The 16,013-nt window shown below is 32.3% G+C and overlaps 1 long non-coding RNA gene across 1 annotated transcript; it reads right to left on the reverse strand.

The window, feature by feature from the left end:
• Positions 1 to 427: 427 nt before the first annotated feature.
• On the reverse strand, positions 428 to 4,007 carry LOC128041298 (uncharacterized). Its single transcript, XR_008196063.1, has 4 exons — positions 3,911 to 4,007; positions 3,356 to 3,441; positions 1,989 to 2,025; positions 428 to 485 (listed from the first exon to the last, which is right to left on the reverse strand). It is a non-coding gene; the product is annotated as an uncharacterized LOC128041298 (long non-coding RNA).
• Positions 4,008 to 16,013: the final 12,006 nt, after the last annotated feature.

Raw genomic sequence — 16,013 nt, forward strand, 5'->3', positions numbered from 1 at the left:
AGATTTTGCAATCTATGTTTGAACCACATACGTATACATTAAATTCAACTCAAGAACTTGAATATATTTATATATATATATTTATTGAACCACATATATATGAAATTATACATCAAATTCGCTCAAAGAAGCTAAATCTTGCATTCGATTTACATGTCCAATCATATATTCTTCTATTAGTTTCATATCATTGAACTTAAAGTATACTTTAACTAATATACATGTAACTTATACCTTTAATATCAACCTACCAAAATCAATTCCTATGTTCGGCTATCATGTAGAAAATCTCTAACTTTTATTTAATTTAAATACTTTTAGTTCCAACTTACTAATGTACGATATATATATATATATATATATAAATTCCAATTTGATAACATTTAAATTGCTATTAGACTTACCTCGGATATCGACGGACATAGTCGACTACTCGGCTACTTTCGATTTCCCCCAATCTAACTCTGTTTTCTTCATTTCTTGATCTAAACATATTAAAATTTAGCCTTTTATTCATCAAATCATTCAATTTAATCCAAAAACACATAAATGGGCAAATTGTCATTTTGCCCTTGACATTTTACACTTTTTGCAATTTAGTCTCTATTGCATAAAACACAAAATACACAAAAAATGCACACACTATGCTAGGGCCGAATGTTCATAAGCTTCATACAAGTTCCCACAATTCATTTATTTCACATTTTAGTCTCTCAAAAATTTATTTTCACAATTTAGCCCTAATTACTCAATTTCACCAAAAATTCAAAGACAAAACATGTTAGTCTTTCACATATCTTTCATATTTCATCATCAACTATCACAAAGCTCAAGTATTCATCAATGGCATATCTCAAAATCACCATCAAATTCTAAAATTAAAGCATGGGCTAGATAGAACACGAAGCAATGATCACAAAAACGTAAAAATCATCAAAAACCGAAACCAAAATATACCTTAATCAAGCTAAGTGTAACACTCCGACCCGCATCCGTCGCCGGATTAGAGTTACGAGGCATTACTAAACAAAGCACACATCCGAACAATTTACGAGTACACATAAACAAGTCTCTTAAATCAATCAAATTTTAAATCATAAAGGTAACATAAACTCTTTATAATTTATTCCATATTTTAAAACGAACATATATGTAGTCACATAAATCATAAGCAAAAATATCAAATAAATCAAAAATCACTTTTTCATAATCGGCACATCATGCGTTTACATTCAATAACTTACATTGACTGAATTTAATAGACTTATCATTATATTTCTATATACAACTTAGTCATTAAAATTCAAATAACAAAACCAATTTACTTAAAACACATATACCCTTCTAGTTTTATTATAACACAAGTTACTATTCAAATGGTCAAACCCAAATACAAAAGCTGAAAATAAACTTGCTAATTCATATGTTTTAGTAAATAACTATTTTCATTCAACTAAATTACATCGCATGCAATAAATATTACATAGTACCGAACTAAAATATATTGTTCCATAATTAGCAATTTATAACAAATTCATCACTAATATATATATATAACATGTTCAGTATGTAAGTAGGCTTAATACACTAATCATAATTAGTTCATTATGTACATATTAAACACTTATTAACCTATTACAAGATTTTAATATCTAACATAAACCAAATTTATCACATACCTGTAACTTGAATATCTCATTCAAATGCAAGCTCAAATCATGATCAAATGTAGTCAAATTCAAGCATAAAAATTAAACACATCAAGCACCCATTCAAAAACACATAAAACCCAATTTAAACAAAATGATCATGAACAAGCCATTTTTAAACCAAACCGAACACAAGCATGGAAATTAAACCATTTTCGCATGGCTATTTATATATTATGATCCAAAACTAACCAAAACATAATCAAGCCTATACATGCCATAAGATCGAGTTCAACTTTAACAAAATACCAAAAGAAGTCAATAGTGTGATAGACTAACCTGATGATCCCCGAGCTCGTAACGCGACTCCCAAAGTCTATAAAACAAAGGTAAAAAAAACACACACAGTAAGCTATTAAAGCTTAGTAAGTCATAAGCAAAAATTCATATATATATATATATATATATATATATATATATACTAATACTTATTCCATCATTAAGTTAAAATAAACCAAATATTCTAATATTTTGTACCATATAACACTTTAATAAAAATCACATTGTATTTTCATATAAACAAACCATATGGCCAAATACACATAAATATTTAGCAAAGCCAAATTTACAACAAATCATTATGCCAAAACATGTTTATATTCAAATGGTTAACTTATACTCTATATTTCATTTGAAACTATTATCAATTTAAAATAATCAACTTACCTTAACACTAATTAAGCAAATGGCTAACACATACCTGAATAATTTAGCTTTCTTAACACATTTATTTGCTTTTACTATTTCTCACATAAGATTTATAGAACATAAAACCTTGTATAAAACACCGGCATAAAGCCTGCTAGGCACAAAGCCCGATACATTTCACCGGCACAAAGCCTGCTAGACATAAAGTCTGAAGTAATTCACCGACATCAAGTCTGCTAGACATAAAGTCTGAAGTAATTCACCGACATCAAGTCTGCTAGGCATTAAGCCCAAAATCTCGAGATACAAGGATGATCTTTCGTATAATTCTTTATGTTTACATAAGTCTTACTCAATAATCAGTATCTCTGTAAGAATTGAATTATATTCAATTCTTCATAGCAAACAAACATTCGAACCACATATGTATAATTTACAACTTTAAAATTCAGCTCAAAGAATTTGTAACCTATATTCGAACCACATATGTATGTAAAATTCATACATTAAATTCAGCTCAAAAATTTGTAACCTATATTTGAACCACATGTGTATATAAAATTCATACATTAAATACAACTCAAGAACTTTAAATATATATATTCGAACCATATGTGCATATATATATATATATATATATATATATAATTCATAATATTATGTTCACTCAAAGAACTTATATCATACATTCAAACTTTATATATACCATAACTTTAATTTCAACTCAAGAAATTAAATCTTACATTCGAACTACTTATCCATGTAAATTCTACTATTAGTTTCATATCATTGAACTTAAAGCATACTTTAGCTAATATACATGTAATTTATACCATTAATATCAACCTCCCAAAATCAATTTCTATGTTCGCTATCACATAGAAAAATCACTAAGTTTTATTCAATTTATATTCTTTTAGTTCCAGCTTACTAAATGTATGATAGATATATTTATATAAATTCCAATTTTATAACATTTAAAGTGCTATTAGACTTACCTCGGACAGTGAAAAATTGAAATCGGATAATTAATCGACGATTTTGGTTTTTCCCCGATCTAGCTCCGATTTCTTTGGTTCTTGATCTAAACATATTCCAAATGAGCTAGATTAAATATTATTAACTTCAATTTAATCCAAAACACATAAATGGAAAATTAAAATTTGCCCTAACATTTTACATTTTCACAATTTAGTCTGAATTACATAAAACACAAAACATTCAAATTTTGACTATACTATGGTTAGGCTGAAACTTCATTATACTCATACAAGTCCATGCATTTCATTTATTTCAGTATTTTAGTCCCTCAAAAATTTATTTTCATAATTTAGCCCTAAATACTCAAATTCATCAAAAATCCCAAGACAAAACATGTTAATCTAACATATATATTTCATATTTCATCAACTAATATCATAAAACTCAAACATCCATCAATGACACATTTCAAAATCATCATCAATTCACAAAATTGAAGCATGGGTTTTGAAGAACACAAAACAACGATATCAAAAACGTAAAAATTATCAAAAACTGAACAAAGAACTAACCTTAATCAAAATTTAAAATGGCCGAACCCTTAGCTTGTTCTTTCCTTTTTCTTTTCTTTTACATTCGGTTAGTAGAAACAAAAAAAATGATAATGGCTTTGAACTTATGTTTGTTTTTCGTTTATTATAATATCTTTATAATATATTATTTATTATTATAACCTTTATAATTATTATAAAAAATATATAATATATACATAGTGCCGTCCATTCATTAATTCAATGGCAAAATTGCAACATGAAACCTTCATATTAAAAGAACAACCACTATTTGGCCATTCTAAAAATAACCACTAAATTTTTATTTTACGCGATTAAGCCCTATTCTCAAATTAAGCACTCAAACAATAAAATTAATTCACGAAACTTTCACATATATAAATTCACACATAATAAACACAGAAAAAAATTATTAAAATATTTTTTGAACTCGGATGTGTGGTCCTGAAACCACTGTTCTGATTTGGGTCAAAATTGGGTTGTTACACTAAAGAAGTGCCAAAACTTAAGAAGCCATGGATGGTTTCTTCCTTTTCAATATTCAGCTAACAAAGATGAACATATTCATCTTTTTATGACTTATTTTTATTATAATGTTAATATTTACCTTATTACTATATTAACCTTTTAGTAATTATTATGTATAACATATATATTAAGGTTAATTTTGTCAAATGCCACCCACTATCTAAATTTTGGTCTTATTGCATCATAAATCCTCTCATTTAAAAAGACAACAATATTTAGGTGCTTTTAGATTTAACCCTTAAATTTTTATTTTACGCGATTAAACCATTTTTATTAAATCGGACACTTAAACGACAAAATTAAAACACGAAAATTTCACACAATCAAATTCACAAATAATAAACACACAAAATAATATTAAAATATTTTTCTAACTCGAATTTGTGGTCCCGAAACCACTATGTCCGATTAGGGTCAATATTGGGCTGTTACATTTGAGATTGGGATCGTTGTTGGATGCTGAGTCGGTGATCAAAAGAGAAGTATCTAACCTGCAGAAGGAAAACAAAACCGTACACTGACTAAAACTCAGTGATATTTCTATAATCCAAACAATTAAAGACATAACGATACAAGAATGCATAATTTGAATTATACGAACATACTATTTTCTAAGCTTTCAATTAACATATACCATCATTTCAAATTCATGCATATTACCATATCATTTCATACCATACTAAATTTTCACATGCTATCATATTTGATTTGTTTCATAAATATCTCAATTCACATCACATGCTATATAAATAGCTTTTCACATATCAATCCACATTTCATTTAAACAATTACATTATCCATTCCATATTCAATTCAATAGTACATAACTCGTATATTCCATTTTTTCACAACATATTTCACATTTCATTTTCAGTTCACTATCTCATTTCCATTTCACAAACCATGTCATTTCAATATCAATTATAGAGCTTTATTATTTATTTACCCCTATTAACACAACTCAGACTCAGACGGATACATGGATCCAACCAACACACCAGTTTGGCACCCACTGCCTCATCAGACAAATTCGAAGTAATAACTGCGCCTAGCGCTATATAAATTGACACCCAATGTCTCATCACTTAAACCAAAGCAAATTGGCACCCAGTGCCTCATTGACTCGACCTGAACTCTTCCTATCCTATCGCATGCCATCTATATCCGACCTAACCCAATACAGTTAAAAAGGTTTCATTTCACTTTTCAAATACAAGCAATATCCAATTCTCATATTTGCACATTATCACATTTACACATATATTCATTTCAATTCAAATAATCAGTACATTCATAATGTATATGTCAATTCAATCCATTTCAATCAGCTATAATTTCAATTCACTATCAAAGTGCCAAAATACTCACCTCAACCACTTACCAATTGCATTAACTCAAAACACAACAATTAACAACTAGGTTCAGATTATAGAAATACAAACCATGGATTCTAAGCTATTTGACGTCGATTTTACCTTTCCCCTTTTTAGCCGAGGATTCCGGTACGACATTAGCTATAGAATTAAAACAATTAAAATACATCAATACAGCACAATTCAATTTCACATTGAATATTTTAATTTTTACTCAATGTTTGCTTAAATTCCAATTTAGTCCTTAAACCGAGACTAATTTTTATTCTTCACATTAATCCTATATTTTTATACTAATTTTATTTTAAGCTAAATTTAGCTCCTTATTTTTAATTAACCCTTAAATTTTGAATTTTTCATAATTTAGTCCCTATACTCAAAATCAAGAATTAACTTTATTATTTAGTCTTTTCACTTTATACATTGAAATCTATCAATTTAATCCACGGTACTAAAACTATTCAACATTAACAACATTTAAAATCTTAATCAATGCTAGAATTTCAACATGGGTCAGGTAGCACTTAACACCGGGATTCTAAAAATATAAAAATTACAATAAAAGAGACTAAATTGACTAACCGATTGAAGTTTGAATATCAAAGACCGTTAGGTCGTACGTCTTCTCTTTTTTTTTTCTTTCTTTCTTTTATTTTCTTTTCGAATTGCATGCTTTCTATCATCCAATTTCACTTTCTTTTCATTTATTATACTTTAATATTATATAATACATATATATTTTTAACTTTTAATTTCTTAACTATTCTAATAAGTTTACATATAATATATATATATATATATATATACTTCATAAAGCCATCCACTAAACAAGGCAAATGTATATTTGCTACTTTAGCCCCTCAATAATTTTTAATCTATATTTCCTTTTACCCTATACGCCATTTAGTCCTTATACAATAATAATTCTTAATTCATGCAAATTCATTTAATCGAAATATAATTAACTACACAACTAACTTCGTACACATTTAGGAGTCCGATTTATGGGAACAGAGTCTCGGGAATACACTTTCTGACACCCCTGACTATAGGGTCGTTACAATTCTCCCCCTAATTAAATTTCATCCCTGAAATTTACCTGAAAAGAGATGGAGGTATTTAGATCTCATCGTCTCTTTCGGTTCCCAAGTCGCTTCCTCGACACTATGACTACATCATAGCACTTTCACTAATGGAACTCGCTTGTTACGCAACTCTTTCACCTCATGAGACAAACTCAACCAATTCTTCTTTATAAGACAAGTCAGGTTGAATCTTAATGTCTTCTGTCAAAATAGTTTGAGACGAATCCAATTAATATCTTCTAAGCATTGAAACATGAAAACCGTCATGCATTTTCTACAATTTCGCGGGCAAAGCTAAACGATACGCAACTAGTCTCACTTTTTTAAAGACTTTGGACAGTCCGATAAAATGAGGATTCAGCTTCCCGTTTCAGCCAAACTCAAAATTTTCTTCCAAGGAGAAACTTTAAGAAATACTTTATCGCCAACAGAAAATTCAATATCTCGACATTTCAAATCTACATATGATTTCCATCTATCGAAGGCTATCTTCAATCTATCTCAAATTTTTTTAACAATATCTTCTGTTTCTTGAATTAGTTTCAGCCCAATCATTCTCCTTTCACCTAATTCCATCCAGCAAACATGTGTTCGACACCTACAACCGTATAAAGCTTCGTACGGAGCCATTTGTATACTCGATTGAAAGTTATTATTGTATACAAATTCGGCTAAAGGTAAATAACGTTCCCAACCTGATTCAAAATCGATTACATAAGTGCAAAGCATATCTTACAAAATCTAAATAATACGTTCAGATTGTCCGTCTATCTGCAGGTGAAAGGCTATGCTAAATTGAGTCTCGTACCAAGAGATTCATACAACTGTCTCCAAAATCTTGAAGTGAAACGTGGATCTTGATTAGAGATAATCGACATAGGAACACCGTGCAATCTCACAATTTCCTGAATGTACACTTCAACAAATTTTTTCAGTGACCAATCTATCCTGACCGGAATAAAATGAGACGATTTCGTAAGTCGATCAACAATCACCCACACAGCATTTATCTTGCTCAGAGATAAGGGTAATCCCGTTCCAAAATCCATCGTGATGTGGTCCCATTTCCACTCAGGAATAGAAATAGGCTGAAGTAATCCTATGGGAACCTGATGTTCTACTTTAACTCGCTGACAAGTTAAGCATTTAGCCACATACTTGACCACGTCCTTTTTCATTCTTGGCCACCAATAAGATTCTCGCAGATCGCGATACATTTTCGTTCTTTCAAGATGCAAAGCAAAAGGACTATCATAAGCTTCACGAAGTATCAACTCTTTGAATTCTAAAATATTAAAAACATAGATTCGGTTGTAAAACCTCAAGCAATCACAATCATCAATGCTGAAATTTTCTAATATGTCATTCTGAACCATTTCTCTTTTCTTCGCCAACTTGACATCATCTAATTGTGCTGCCTTGATTCGATCAAACATTACTGATTTTATCTTTAATTCAACCAACAAACTTTCATCATCATCGATACTAAGATGAGCAAACATTGCTCACAATTCAACCGCTATTTTTCTGCTCAACACATCAGCTTTAACGTTAGCTTTACCAGGATGGTAATCAATAACGCAATCAAAATTTTTCAAAAGCTCGACCAAACGACGATGTCTCAAATTTAACTCCTTTTAAGATAGAAGGTATTTGAGACTCCTATGATCAGTATAGATGTGACACTTTTTGTCGTACAAGTAGTGTCTCTAGATTTTTAGAGCAAAAACCACAGCAGCTAACGCTAAATCGTGTATCAGATAGTTGTGTTCATGCATTTTTAGCTGACGAGATGCATAAGCGATCACTTTCCCGTTTTGCATCAAAACACAGCTAAGACCGCTCAATGAAGCATCACTATATACCTCAAAATCCTTTCTCGACTCTGGTAAAGTTAAAATTGGCGCTTCAGTCAACATTTGCTTCAATTTAACAAAAATTTCTTGACCTGATCGTCCCAGACGAATTGAACATTCTTATGTAATAGTTTTTTCATCGGCAAAGCTATCTTCGAAAATTCATTTACAAATCTTTGGTAATAACCAGTTAGTCCAAGAAAACTGTGAACCTTTGACACATTCCTCGTGCTTTCCACTAAACAATTGCCTCGATCTTTTTCGAATCAACTTTAATCCTATCTGTCGAGATAACATACCCCAAAATCGCAACTTCAGATAACCAGAATTCACACGTACCTTTCCATAAAACTATTTCTCTCGTAACACTTGCTAAACAATTCTAAGGTGTTGCTCATGCTCAGATTCAGATTCAGATTTTGAATAGATCAATATGTCATCAATAAAGACTACCACAAATTGATCTAAATACGGTTGAAAAATATAGTTCATGAGATCTATGAATGTCGCCAGAGCATTCATCAGCCAAAAGGCATCACCAAAAATTCGTAATGCCCAGAATGCATACGAAATGCAGTCTTCAGTACATCACTATCTTTCACTTTTAACAGATAGTAACTCGATCTTAAATCAATCTTAGAGAAGATAGAAGCTCGTTTTAGTTGATCAAATAAGTCATCAATATGAGGTAAAGGGTATGGATTATTAATCGTCAACTTATTCAATTACCGGTAGTCAATACAAAGTCACATTGAGCCATTCTTCTTTTTGACGAAAAGTACTAGAGCTCCCCAAGGCTATATATTAGGGCGTATAAAGTCGCGATTCAATAAATCTTGCAATTGCACCTTGAATTCTTTCAAATCTGTGGGTTTCATACGATAAGGAGATATTGACACTAGAGTCGTACTAGGAAACACTTCAATTACAAATTCAACCTCCCGGTCTGGTGGTAACCCCGATAATTCCTTGGGAAACAAATCAGGGAATTCGCAAACAGTTCAAATTTTACTACTCTGACTATTACCATAATTCAAATTAATAACATAGTCTAGAAAAGCTTCACAGTCTTGATTGAGAAGTTTATCAACTTGAATTGCTTAAATGATGCGAGTTGAACCACTCATTCGAACGCCATTTACTTCAATCATATCACCATCCTCACTCTGAACAACAAACTTCTTTTTATGGCAAACCAGAATCACTCCATGTTCCTTAAGCCAATCACTACCCAAAATCATATCGAAGTCGCCAAACAGCATTATCAACAAATCAATAGGGAAGGTTATATTTTGTATCACTAACAAGCATCTCCTACACACTTGATCCATTAACACAAATTGTCCCAACGGACTAGACACTACAATCGATACTCTAGATGCCTCAAATTTTAAACTCCCCGATCTAACTAATTCAATATTAAAAAACAAATGCGAAGATCCTAGATCTATCAAAACATAAACAGGTTCTGAATGTAATAAAAATATACTTATCACAGCATCATTAGCACCGCCATCCTCTCGTGTCCGCACGACATAAGTTTAGGCTGGCACTCTGGCTTCCGACTGATGAGTAATAGCATCATTTCCCTTCCTAGCACCACCTCTTGAAAATGAACCACCACGACTCGATCCGCGACCCCTAGGTGTAGGCACAGACCTTTGAGAAGCAACAGGGGTAGCATTCTCATTCTTCAGACACTCTCTAGCAAAACGTTTCATGGATCCACAGCGAAAACAAACTCGAGTTAACTTCCAGCATTCACCACGGTGCTTTTTCTCGCGATGCTCACAATTCAGAATATTAGTATCCCTAGATGGACCTCACACACTACCCATAGACATCATCTGTTGTCGATCACGATTTTTATCAGGCTTGTCGGACTTCAAAGTCGACTTCTAGCTACCACAAAATTCATTTGATCGTTTCGGTGGTGGATTTGTACTAGCAGCTCCAGGACGTTTTCCAGTAGTATGAGTAGTCTCGGCCTTTTTATCAAGACTCAGAGCTTGTTTTACCATTCTCCCCTGTTCAACTAAATCAGCAAACTTTGTAATTCTATGCAATACTAACTATACCCGAAGTTCATCGCGTAAATTTCAATTTTAGTCGGCACAAATTTAACGGCGTACCAATTAAGTTGTGTAAACTCTCACTCATAATCAACCATAGACATTCCACATTGTTTTAGCATCAAAAATTGTTGTCTTCTCTCTTCGACATACAGTTCACCAACATAATTTTTTTGAAATTCTTTCTAAAAGAATTCCCAATTAACTTGATCTATGGATAAGTGGCATGTCACTGATTGTCACCAGGTATATGCTTCTCCTTACAGTAGAGAAACAACACAAATTACACTTTCACATGGTTTGCATTCAAGTTGTTGCAAGACGCGTTTAGTGGATTCAATCCAAAATTTAACTGTGGAAGGATCAACTCTTTTCAACCCTACGAATCCGGTCGTACCATATCTATGTAACACTTTTATCGAAGCCCGACAAACAGTAAGTGTAGAGGCCATAACAGATGTTGTTCCCGCAACACACTAAAGAGCATTAGTTATAGCTCGAAGTAAATGTGAGTCACCTCCTCCCTCAGTATTACACTGCTCAACGTTAGGTTTTTGAGCACTAACTAGATTAACATTTGGTGTTACCGATTCGGTACCATCTAATTTATTAAAAACATCATCTCCGGTATACATCTCTTAATCAACATCAGTATTATAGTCATCTGAAATTTTCAACTATAAAAAAAAACAAATATATCAGCATCCAAATCTCGACTCAATTCAACTCAACCTATAAGCTCTGATACCACTAAATGTAATACCCTAAACTCGTATCCGTCATTAAAATAGGGTTTTAGAGCATTACTGAATAAATGTAACCTAAATCATTCATTTCAAAACATTTCAATAATCATAACATAATCCATCATTAAACATGTTTATCATCCCTTATTCAAGCCTTTGAGGCCTTAGAATCAATTTAGGAACGATTGGGACTAAATTGGAAACATTTGAAAATTTTAGGAAAAAGTTAAAAAAATTCAACTGCTGGGGTCACACACCATTTTAGCCAGGCTATGTAACTATCTGACTTGGGTCACACACTCGTGTATGTTGCCTGTGTCTAACACATGCCCATGTGTGTTGCTCGTGTGTGACACACACCTGTGTAGCCAGGCCGTATGTACCCAAAAGTACGTTAAAACTCAAGTTTACCAATTCCTACTTACTTGGGCATTAAGCAACTTAAAAACCATTTATTTAACCTATTCAAACCACAATCAAACATACTCAAAACATGCCAAAACAACCACCATAGGTGCCTAACCAATTACCTTCATTGGTACCATAAGTTGTATCATCAAAATATATCATCCACGCATCATTCAAATCAAGGTTTTAAACATGCCAAAATCAATCAATTTAACCTAGCTTATAACTACCTAACACATCAAACTTAAAATTCACATATACCTAATAAGTCTTAGTTCAAACCAACATTCCAATTTATGGCTTCAAACACAAACATATACTATATATACTCAAACTAACATTATACTTTAACTCTATTACAAACCATTCATAAAATAATTATCAACTTAAGACATCCTAGGTACATGCAATCACAAAAGGTAAACTTCACCACATTTGAGATCGGGGTATGGCCGAATCTGGCAATGTCACATGGAAAGGGATTTGAAGACAAGATTGTCAAGTTTAAAAACCGTTATAGTAAGCTAGCTTTTATTTAATTCAAAAAAAACTAGTTGATTTGCTTTAAAACTAGTCTCTTAGTGGAAACTTTTGTAACCAATTAATTTAGGGAAAATCATTTCTATTTACGAAAAACCTTAGTTTTTAAAAAAACCGTGTTTTGTGGAGTTACAGTTTTAAAAAAATCCATAAAAAACTGTATAAAGTCTCAAATTTAAAGCCAACCAATCCATAGTCCAGAAGATACATCAAAAACCCCAAATAAGTAATAAATTCTAGGCATTAATGAAAAATAGTCTAAAATTTACGTGTGGCCACCGTTGAGTCCTCCGCTGCACCGATCCGTCATGTCTGGGGATTACCTGTACAGATTAAACAGAGAAAGGGTGAGTTTTCGCAAACTCGGTGTTTAATCCCCACTGAAATCATGCATATAGATAATCAACAGAATTCAGTTAGATACAGTCTAGGGCCCATGCCCATCACAGAATCAGTTTGGGCCTTAGCCCATTCAGATACAGTCTCAAAATACATTAGGGCCTTGGCCCATATCAGATACAAAATGCAGATACAGTAAATCAGAATCCTACCCATCAGCATCTACACACCATCTCCGTCCAACCCTACACACCATGTGGGGATTAAATCAACCCACCCATCCCTGCACACCATGCTGTACCAAAATGAGACACATAATTAGAAAGTTGCAGCTGAGTTGCCAGATAACAGGCTTAATAGCCTTTCAGTCAATTCTTCCAAATATCATCAAGCCACCCCGATGCAATACAACATACAAAATATGCCATGCCATTATGAAATTAATAGTACATACATTAATATATCATAAGTCATGCTCGGTATAGAAATCAGACAAACAGATCACACATATAGGGGTCTAAGTAAAGCTTACCGACCCTTCAGTAGGTCCACAGTCGACTTGGGCGACCCGTGCAACCTTACAGAACTTTTCAGAAAAATGGGCTCACACGCACATGTGGCCCACTCGGCCCAAATTGGCCTCGGCCACGTGATCCATTTTTAATGCAACCCGTGCTAGTTAATTATTCATATATGTTTTCACTATTTACTTATATGTTCCTTCAAAGTTGTCTACTTGAGTCACTGTTACTAAATTATTTATAACTTGAGCTACAGAATTCTGAATTAAGATCCGCTTGATGTCTTTGAAACTACACTCAAATATCTTTCTACCATAAATTTTCAGAATTTTTGGTTTAGCCAATAAGTACAGTAAAATCTTCAAACTTACCCATGTTCTGTTGTCTAACAGCTTCATCTCTTCTTTGCTAAAAATTAATTATCTCTTAGTACAAAATTTGGATAATGTTTCCATTTATTTCTATTGAAAATAGACTCATTAATAATTTAAACATGTAAATTTTAACCCATAATTATTTTTATCCAATTCTTTTATGATTTTCCAAAGTCAGAATAGGGGAACCCGAATTCAATCTAACCTTGTCACACAAAGTTTATTATACCTCACGATTTACAATTCCATTACTTACTCCGTTTCTTCTATGAGAAACTAGACTCAATAAGATTTAATTACATTTTTTCCATCCTCTAATTCGATTTCCACAATTTATGATTATTTTTCAAAGTTAGCCTACTGCAAACAGCAAGCAATTTCGGCTTTTCACCGAATCCCTTTTTTTATGTTTCAGGTACACACCTAGTTTTTTTTAATGCTAAAACAGTCCGCGAGCACTACAAAGCCTCTAATCAAGATACTCAACATCAATTTAATGGATTTACAAGCGAATTGACAACCAAGAACGAACAAAAACTCAATCTTACCACCAACGATAACCCTCCGTTTAACTATTGTTAAGACGAGAACACTGAATTCACCAGTCCGAGCCTCCCCCTACACCCAAATTGCAAAGAAAAAACATTACAACTTTAGTCGTTAAGAGATTCATGATAGAAACGAAGAGAAACACTTACCGAAACTAAGAAAGCACTAACTGCGTGCGAAAACAAAGGAAAATAAATGGATTAGGGAAAAATCAATAAGAAGAAAAAAAAGATAAGGATGGAAAAACTCAGAGAATTTTGGCAAGAGGAGAGGGAGAAGAATATACGGAAAATTTTTTCTTGGAAAAGAGAGTCAAAATTCGATTATGGGAATAAAATAAAATAAAATCCTGATAACCCCAAAATCCCTTAATCTTCTCCCCTAATTCCCACTACACATCCACTACTCAGAATCCCCCTATTACACAACTCTATCTCGAAATCTGAGCTAAAAATAATACTATTGCCTGCATAGGGATTCGAACACAAGACCTCCACCATAATAACACACCATTTAACCACTAAACCAGCAGTCTCATTCTAATATAATTTACCCAACAATCAAATAAAAGCCTATTAAACAAGAGTGAGACTTAATTCATTCAAAATACCAAAATTTGCCCATGCGAAGGCTTGAACTTGAGACCTCCCAAACACTCCCAGAACGCACAACCACTAAAGCTGACAGATATTTGTGTCATATTTTCACAATAACGAAATTAGAAATTTTGGGGCGTTACACGTATGCTGAGTAAAACTCAGTGATATTTCTATAATCTGAACAATTAAAGACATAACGATACAAGAATGCATAATTTGAATTATACGAACATACTATTGTCTAAGCTTACAATTACCATATACCATCATTTCAAATTCATGCATATTACCATATCATTTCATACCATACTAAATTTTCACTTGCAATCATATTTGATTTGTTTCACAAATATCTCAATTCACATCACTTGCTATATAAATAGCTTGTCACATATCAATCCATATTTCATTTAAAAAATGGCATTATCCATTCCACATTCAATTCATGAGTACATAATTCGTATATTCCATTTGTTCACAACATATTTCACATTTCATTTTCAATTCACTATCTCATTTCCATTTCACATACCATGTCATTTCAATATCAATTATAGAACTTTATTATTTATTTACCCCTATTAACACAACTCGGACTCAGACGGATATATGAATCCAACCAACACACCAATTTGGCACACAGTACCTCATTGGATAAATCTGAAGTAATATCTATGCCCAGCGCTATATAAATTTACACTCAGTGTCTCATCGGTTAAACCAAAGTAAATTGGCACCCAGTGCCTCATCGACTCGAAATCGAAGAAATCCCTGAACTCTTCCTATCCTATGGCTTGCCATCTATATCTGACTCAGCCCGATACTGTTAATAGGGTTTCATTTCACTTTTCAAATACAGCCAATATCCAATTCTCATATTTGCACATTATCACATTTACACGTATATTCATTTCAATTCAAATAATCAATACATTCATAATGTATATACCAATTCAATCCATTTCAATTAACTATAATTTCAATTCATTATCAAAGTGTCAAAATACTAACCTCAACCACTTACCATATGCATTAACTCAAAATACAACAATTAACAACTAGGTTTGAATTATAGAAATATAAACCGTGTATTTCGAGCTATTCAACGTCGAT

The sequence above is a fragment of the Gossypium raimondii genome, chromosome 5 (assembly GCF_025698545.1).
Source record: "Gossypium raimondii isolate GPD5lz chromosome 5, ASM2569854v1, whole genome shotgun sequence".
NCBI classification, from domain to species: Eukaryota; Viridiplantae; Streptophyta; class Magnoliopsida; order Malvales; family Malvaceae; genus Gossypium; species Gossypium raimondii.